The sequence below is a fragment of the Meles meles genome, chromosome 11 (genome assembly GCF_922984935.1).
Source record: "Meles meles chromosome 11, mMelMel3.1 paternal haplotype, whole genome shotgun sequence".
Taxonomy (NCBI): domain Eukaryota; kingdom Metazoa; phylum Chordata; class Mammalia; order Carnivora; family Mustelidae; genus Meles; species Meles meles.
The window spans coordinates 34,576,343-34,583,615 of NC_060076.1; the positions used below are offsets into that span (position 1 = coordinate 34,576,343).

General features: G+C 37.5%; 1 protein-coding gene across 3 annotated transcripts in view; it reads right to left on the minus strand.

Moving 5' to 3' along the window:
• Positions 1-7,273, minus strand: part of DCAF10 (DDB1 and CUL4 associated factor 10) — a 46,357-nt gene that overhangs the window by 38,036 nt on the left and 1,048 nt on the right. The gene's annotated exons all lie outside the window — the stretch shown is intronic.

A 7,273-nucleotide genomic window follows, 5' to 3' on the forward strand; every position in this document is an offset into this window, starting at 1 on the left:
TAGGGATAGTTTCATATGGATATGAAAGAACTCCAAGACATTTTTAAATTTTTTTATTTTTTGGAGAGAGAGAGAAATAGAGTGCGTGCGTGAGAGAGAGCTGGGGGGTGGGGGTGGGGAGGAGCACAGGAAGAGGGAGAGAGAGAGAGTCCCAAGCAGGCTCCATGCTCAACATGAAGCCCAATATAGGGCTCGATCTCATAAGAAAGCAAAAGCAAGAGTCAGACGCCAATCCAACTGAGCCACCCTGGTGCCCCCAAAACATATTTTTAAATGAAGAAAGCTGGTTGTAAAAAACATGCACAGATGAGACAACTTAGGAGAAACTTTTTTTTTTTTGACAAATTATATATTTCTTTATCAGTATCTATTAAAATGTACTGAAAAGGGTTTGGTATATATCCTACCAAACCAGTTAGATAAATCAAACTTATTTATCTTGTCCTTTATGCTTTTTAGCATCGTCTCTTGTTTCAGCACTTTCCCATTACAAAGTTATATTACTATAAACTTTTTATAAGCTGCACTTTGATTTCTGAAAATCAACTGTTTTTTATTTACTTTTAAGTCTTAGTTTTTTGTGGACACTGCCCTTTCGGATTCAGATCTAGCAAATGAAATCCTGAGTCTTGAAACTGTACACATTCCCAATTTATAGTTCTAATAACAAATGGAATTTGTGTATTTAAGATGAAAATAGTGAGACAGGATTTAAAAAAAATTTTTAAGTAATCTCTATACCCAATGTGTGGCTCGAATTCACAACCCCAAGATCAAGAGTTACATGCTCTACCAACTGAGCCAGCCAGGTACCCCAAGATAGATTTTTTTTCTTTTTTTAAAAGATGTTATTTATTTATTTGACAGAGAGAGATAGTGAGACAGGAAACACAGCAGGGGGAGTGGGAGAGGGAAAAGTAAGTTTCCCACAGAGCAGGGAGTCCAATGCAGGGCTGGATTCCAGTACCCCAGAATCATGACCTGAGCCAAAGGCAGACACTAACGACTGAGCCACCCAGGCGCCCCCGCCCCAAGACAGAATTCTAAAAAGCCAAAAGTTTCTATTCAGAACAAACTTTTTAGATAAAGTATAAGAGGGGAAAAATCTAAATTAAAGTATTCCATATTTAGTAGTCATGAAATTGTCCTTTAAAAGGTGTCTGCTCTGCATAAACCCTTTTTGGAAATATCTGGACTTCAAAACTGGAGTATCTGAAGGGTTTTTGTGCTAGTTGACCAGCATGAGTAAAAATTAGTATCCATAATTTTAGAAGATAATAAACAGCCATCTCTTTTTGTTTTTCCCAAGAGTTACGGAATGAACTTTACTCCTTTTTGTGCATAAAAGTGAACCAGGGGTGCCAATGGCTCAGTCGGTTAAGTGTCCAACTCTTGTTTTCGGCTCAGGTCATAATCTCAGGGTTGTGAAATTTAAGTCCCATAGCAGGAGGAGCATGATCCTCTGTGCTGGGCATGGAGTCTGCTTAAGATTCTCTCTCTCTCTCCCTCATCCTCACCATCCTCTACTCTCTCCCTTTCTAAAACAAACAAACAAACAAACAAAATAAATGAATTAGTGATTCTGGGAGAATCTTGTTAAGGAAGACATCTATAAAACTGACAGTCATTTCTTTGTTTTAATACAATCTATTTTTATACCTGGCCTGATTTGTAACTTTTTAAAATGAGTATCATCTGTTCCAATATCAAGCCTATACTTTTCTCATTGGTTTGAAATGTGATCTTGATCACATATGCTGTTTTTTTGGATGCTATATCCTATTCTATGCAATACCACCATACTATTTTAATTTCTAGAAGGTTTTATATATGCAAAGCAAGATGAACATTGTTTTATGAACATTTTTTCGGATGGCTAATATTATGCTTTCTTAATGTTTTCTGAACATTGGGGGTGGGTGGGGGGCTAATAGTATGCTTTGTCTTCTAAATGAATTTTAGATATGGCATGTCAGATCCTACCAAAAAATCTTGTTCAGGGGCCGCCTCAGTGACTCAGTTGGTTAAGCAACTGCCTTCAGCTCAGGTCATGATCCTGGAGGCCCGGGATCGAGTCCCACATTGGGCTCCCAGCTCCATGGGGAGTCTGCTTCTCCCTCTGACCTTCTCCCCTCTCATTCTCTCTCTCACTCTCTCTCTCTCAAATAAATAAATAAAATATTTAAAAAAAAATCTTGTTCTTATTTTTACTGGGATACACTGACTTTACAAATTTGGTAGAATTTATATCATTCAATATTGAATCATATAATCATATCATCAGTAACATGTCTACCTTCCCACATATTTGAGATTTTCATAGCATGAGTATCTTAGCAATTCTTGGACCTTTAAACATCCTTACACATTTCAAATCAACTTATTAAGTTATGTATACACACTCACATACAAATCCAGCTATGATTTTGAGACTATGATAAATCTATAGAAAACTTTGCATAGAGAGCACCTAGGTGGCATAGTGGGTTAAGTGTCTTGACTCTGGCTCAGGTAGTGATCCCAGTTGAATATTTTATTTATTTGACAGAGAGAAATCACAACTAGGCAGAGAGGCAGGCAGAGAGAGAGGAGGAAGCAGGCTTCCTGCAGAGCAGAGAGCCCGATGTGGGGCTTGATCCCAGGACCCTGAGATCATGACCTGAGCCGAAGGCAGAGGCTTTAACCCACTGAGCCACCCAGGCGCCCCAATATTTTATATCTTTTCTAGCTTTTCTAATTATTCTCTGTTGAAGGGTTGGTCCAAACCATCTACTTTACGACTTCTGGAAAGCTGCAATCTCTGCCTCTTGCATCTAAATATTGTTGGATTTATCTGAATATTGTTCAGAATGGTAATTCTGAATATTGTTTACTTGGTGATTCTTTTTTTTTTTTTTAAGACTTTATGTATTGAGAGAAATAGCACAGTGAGTGGGGAGCAGTGCACAGGGGCAGGGACAAGCAGATTGAGCAGAGAGAGCCAGAGGTGGGACTTGATTACCCACAAGCCGGAGACCACGACCCAAGCGGAAATCAAGAGTCGGGACACTCAACTGACTAAGCCACCCAGGTGCCCTGGGGATTCTCTTGATCAGTATGTTTTTCATTTTTATCTTTTCAAAGACAAAATTTTCTGTTGAGTATCTGTATTGAAATTTTACTCTTTGTTACTATATTTCTTTCCCTCTACTTCCTTCAGACTTACTTTGCTATTATAGATAACTTCACTATTCTCTATTTCTTAAGATGGATACTTAGCTCATTAGTTTTCCTTTTCCAGTTTATTAATGACTATAGTTTTCCTGGTAAATATTTTTTATTTACATCCTACAAGTTTTTAGACATTGTACTTTCATTATCATTTAATGTTAAATATTTCTAACTCTGCTATCATTTCTTATTTGGCCCATATGTTATTTATAAATGTTTCTCAACTTGAAAACACATGAGGTTTTTCTAGTTATCTTTTTATTATTCATTTCAAATGGTCACATTGTACTGAGAAACTGTACTTCCATGATAACATTTTGAAATGTGGACTTTTAAGTGAAAATCTGTAAATCTTCCATTTTGTTTGGAAAAAAAAAAGCAAGCAGGAGATAGCTGTTACAGTGAAGTATGATATTTTAAAAAGTTTAATATTCAATAATTAACATTATGAAAAACTTTAAAACATTTTCAAAGTAAACTAACCTATAGATTATATATGCCAAGTGATAGTTCTAATTAAGCTGCTCATCAACTTAATTTCCATTATTTATTAATTTTTAGAAATTGTAGCCATAATCTTTTCTTTGACCCAGATGCCCATGTCTGCACCATGAAGAGACATAAGTAATTGCATAAAGCGCTTCCAAGAATGTCCACATTAATTGGTAGTCAGTAAGTAACTTGGCATCTTTGCTAGTAAAAAAATTATTCAGCATCAACAGAATTGTTCATGGAGCTAAATCCTCTTCTTTTTAGGTTTTGCTCAAGCAGAATTAAAATTTTTTAGCATTTATAATGCTTGCAGTTAATTTTGTGTATGAAACATGTATTCAATTATATTAATAACTAAGCCACAAAAATAATCTGTTGATATATCATGCTAATTATTATATCAGACCTAATCCTTCAGGGGATTCTTTTCAGTCATGGAAGTGCACATTACGCCAAGAGAATTCATTTGTGCCAGCAGTAGTGTTATTACTTTCATCTGACTGCCCTGTTCATCTGTCTGCATCTCCCCAGAGGCTGCAGTTCTCACAAATGACTATGTCAAAATGACCAGGAGGGTGCTTGTGAAAGGCAGACAGCCCCACACTGAGGGAACCCAAATGGTCACTGGGCATTTGCCTACAGATTTTGTTTTTTTATTGTGGGGCAGGATAAGGAACTTTTAGCACTGATGCTGTAGTCCTCAAGTAAGATGTTTTTTGGCAACTTGCAGTGCCAGCTCTTAACTCTATAGCTGCTATGTAATGGGTTACTCTGGGAGGTTCCATGGAAGACACTCAATGTGCTTGGGGCAGTAGCTATTCATCCACTATGGACATGTATCAATATTTTAACAACTGGTACAGCTGAACCAATGTGTACTAGCTGCATATCAGGCCTGAATGCAGTATACAGCCCTTCAGAGCAAGATTTTAAGTGACGCTGTTGTTTTTTTTTTTTTTTTTTAAGATTTTATTTATTTATTTGACAGACTGAGATCACAAGCAGGCAAAGAGGCAGGCAGAGAGAGAGAGAAAGGGAGAAGCAGGCTCCTTGCTGAGCAGAGAGCCCGATATGGGGCTCGATCCCAGGACCCTGGAATCATGACCTGAGCCGAAGGCAGAGGCTTTAACCCACTGAGCCACCCAGGTGCCCCAGTGATGCTGTTCTTAATCTTGTTTTGTGTCTGCCTGAGTTCTACTATAATGTACCTCAAAATCTTCTTCTATGATAAATTTGATCGTTTTCTCCTTGAAGTTACCAGTTTTTGATACATATATTTACATCTAAAAGACTCATTCAAGTTAAAAACAGTTTTATCTTCCGTGAACTTTTATCAGCATACAATGACCTCCTACCTCTAGTAAAATTTTTTGCCTTAAAGCCTAGTTTGTACGTTAATATAGCTCACCAGCTTTTGTATAGAATGTATTTGATATATTTTTGTCTATCCTACTAAACATTGAGTACTATTATATTCATTATAATTAGTAACATTTGGACTTATTTTCAGCCATTCTTTGTGCTTTTTTTTAATTATACCTTTTCTTTTTTCTTTTCCTTTCTTGTTTTCTCTTGGAATATTTTTTTCTCATTCCATTATTTTTTCCTCTAGTAGGCTGGAGATAATATATTCTTTCTTATCTTTTAATCTTGCAAATTCTAACATGCAAACATTAAAACCTACAGTTAGGGGCACCTGGGTGGCTCAGTGGGTTAAAGCCTCTGCCTTTGGCTCAGGTCATGATCCCAGGGTCCGGGATCGAGCCCCTCATTGGGCTCTCTGCTCAGTGGGGAGCCTGCTTCCCCCGTCCCCCACTCTCTGCCTCTCTGCCTACTTGTGATCTCTGTCTGTCAAATAAATAAATAAAATCTTAAAAAGAAAAAATAAACATACGCAGGGGTGCCTGGGTGGCTCAACTGCAAAAGCGTGTTACTGGACCTCAGGGTCATGAGTTTGAGCCCTACACTGGGTATAGAGAGTACTTAATAAATAAAACCTTTAAAATATAAAGAAATAAAGAAATAAACATATACACATAAAAAATTCCTTGGATAGCCATTTAATCTCTGGGATTATAAGCGATAATTCAGCTTCTTTTTGCTCATTTATTGCCTAGGTTTTCTAGAGTATGTATCAATTGCAAATTAAACAATATTGAATTATTATTATTTACATTACTAAACTATTTTAAGTACCAGAGTACCTACTTTTTACAAAAATATTTGTAGGGGATAATAATTGTCCAGATTCAAACAGAACTATCAGTAATATATTCTTCATCCTAATACCACTGACGATGGGAATTCTTTCCTTAGAACTCATTCTACCCCTCTCACCATGTACCTAACATCTCACTTCCAAAGGGTAGAAACAGCTAGCTACTTCTGAAAGCTTGACAGAACAGGTAGTAGGGTAGGAGGAGAGGAGTTGGGGTATGGAGAAGAAAGGAACCAAATGTTTATCAGGAACAGATTCTTGGTACTTTGAGGAGCTTTAGGAACAGGGTTTTGTTGGAGAGAGAACTGGAGAGGGAATGTTACATGAATAAACTGCAGTAGTTTCTCCTCCCCTACCTCTATTCAGATGCACATTCATTGCTACAGGTTCCACGCAACTGCTGTAAGTAGAAACCCCAGCACCAAGTGTAATTAGGAAGATGCATATGCATCAGTGAAATGGAATATGATATAATTTCTCACCGTGATTTCATATTCTGCTACTTTTCTCCTTTCTCAGCATATTTGAGGTTTTTCTTTAGCAAAATATTTTGCTTTGTTAAGCCATCATTTTTCAGCTTCTCTAACGTGACATAGTGGCCCTTCAACCATAGGTTCTTTGACATACTATTTCCTCCACCTGAAATACTTCTATCCCCTCCCCCACCCTATCTTGGTTAATTCATCTTCTACTCATTTTTTTCTGTTCTTGATTAAATGCCATTTCTTCCGGGAAACCTCAAACACCCTAGCATACAACCGGTTCCTTCAAGCCTTTATCTCAGTTTATAAATATACATTATGAAATATTTAGTATGGTTATTAATATCTTGCTGAACCAATAAATCCCAAGCTTCATAAAAGTGGTGCCATTGATTGGTTTTGTTCACCACTGCAACCTCAGCATCTGTAACACAGCAAGTGCTCAACACATATTTGCTGAATGAGGGAATGAATAAATGAACTAAGCAAATGACTAGAATCCCAAGTCCTTGATCAGGTAAGAGTTATACTGTCTTCTCAGGGTAGCACTGTGTATAAACTTTTTCCTTTGTTGTTGTTCGTGTACTCAGCAAAGTTTTAAAAATACACATTATTCTGGAATTCCCCATAAGACAACGTAAACCGAGACTAAACATAACTATTTAATCAACCAGGTAAAAGGCTGGACACCCTAACAGAAGCACGTAGTCCTACCTGAGGTGTTCACAAATGCCCCACATCATGAGACACCTCTCTGCCGCGTCTCAGTATCCTTCAGGGACAGAGGAATGCACACTTGTCAACCCTCAAGGTAAGTCAGGCACAGAGTACGTCGAACCTGCAGGCTCCCTACACTTGCCAGCAGCTTCGC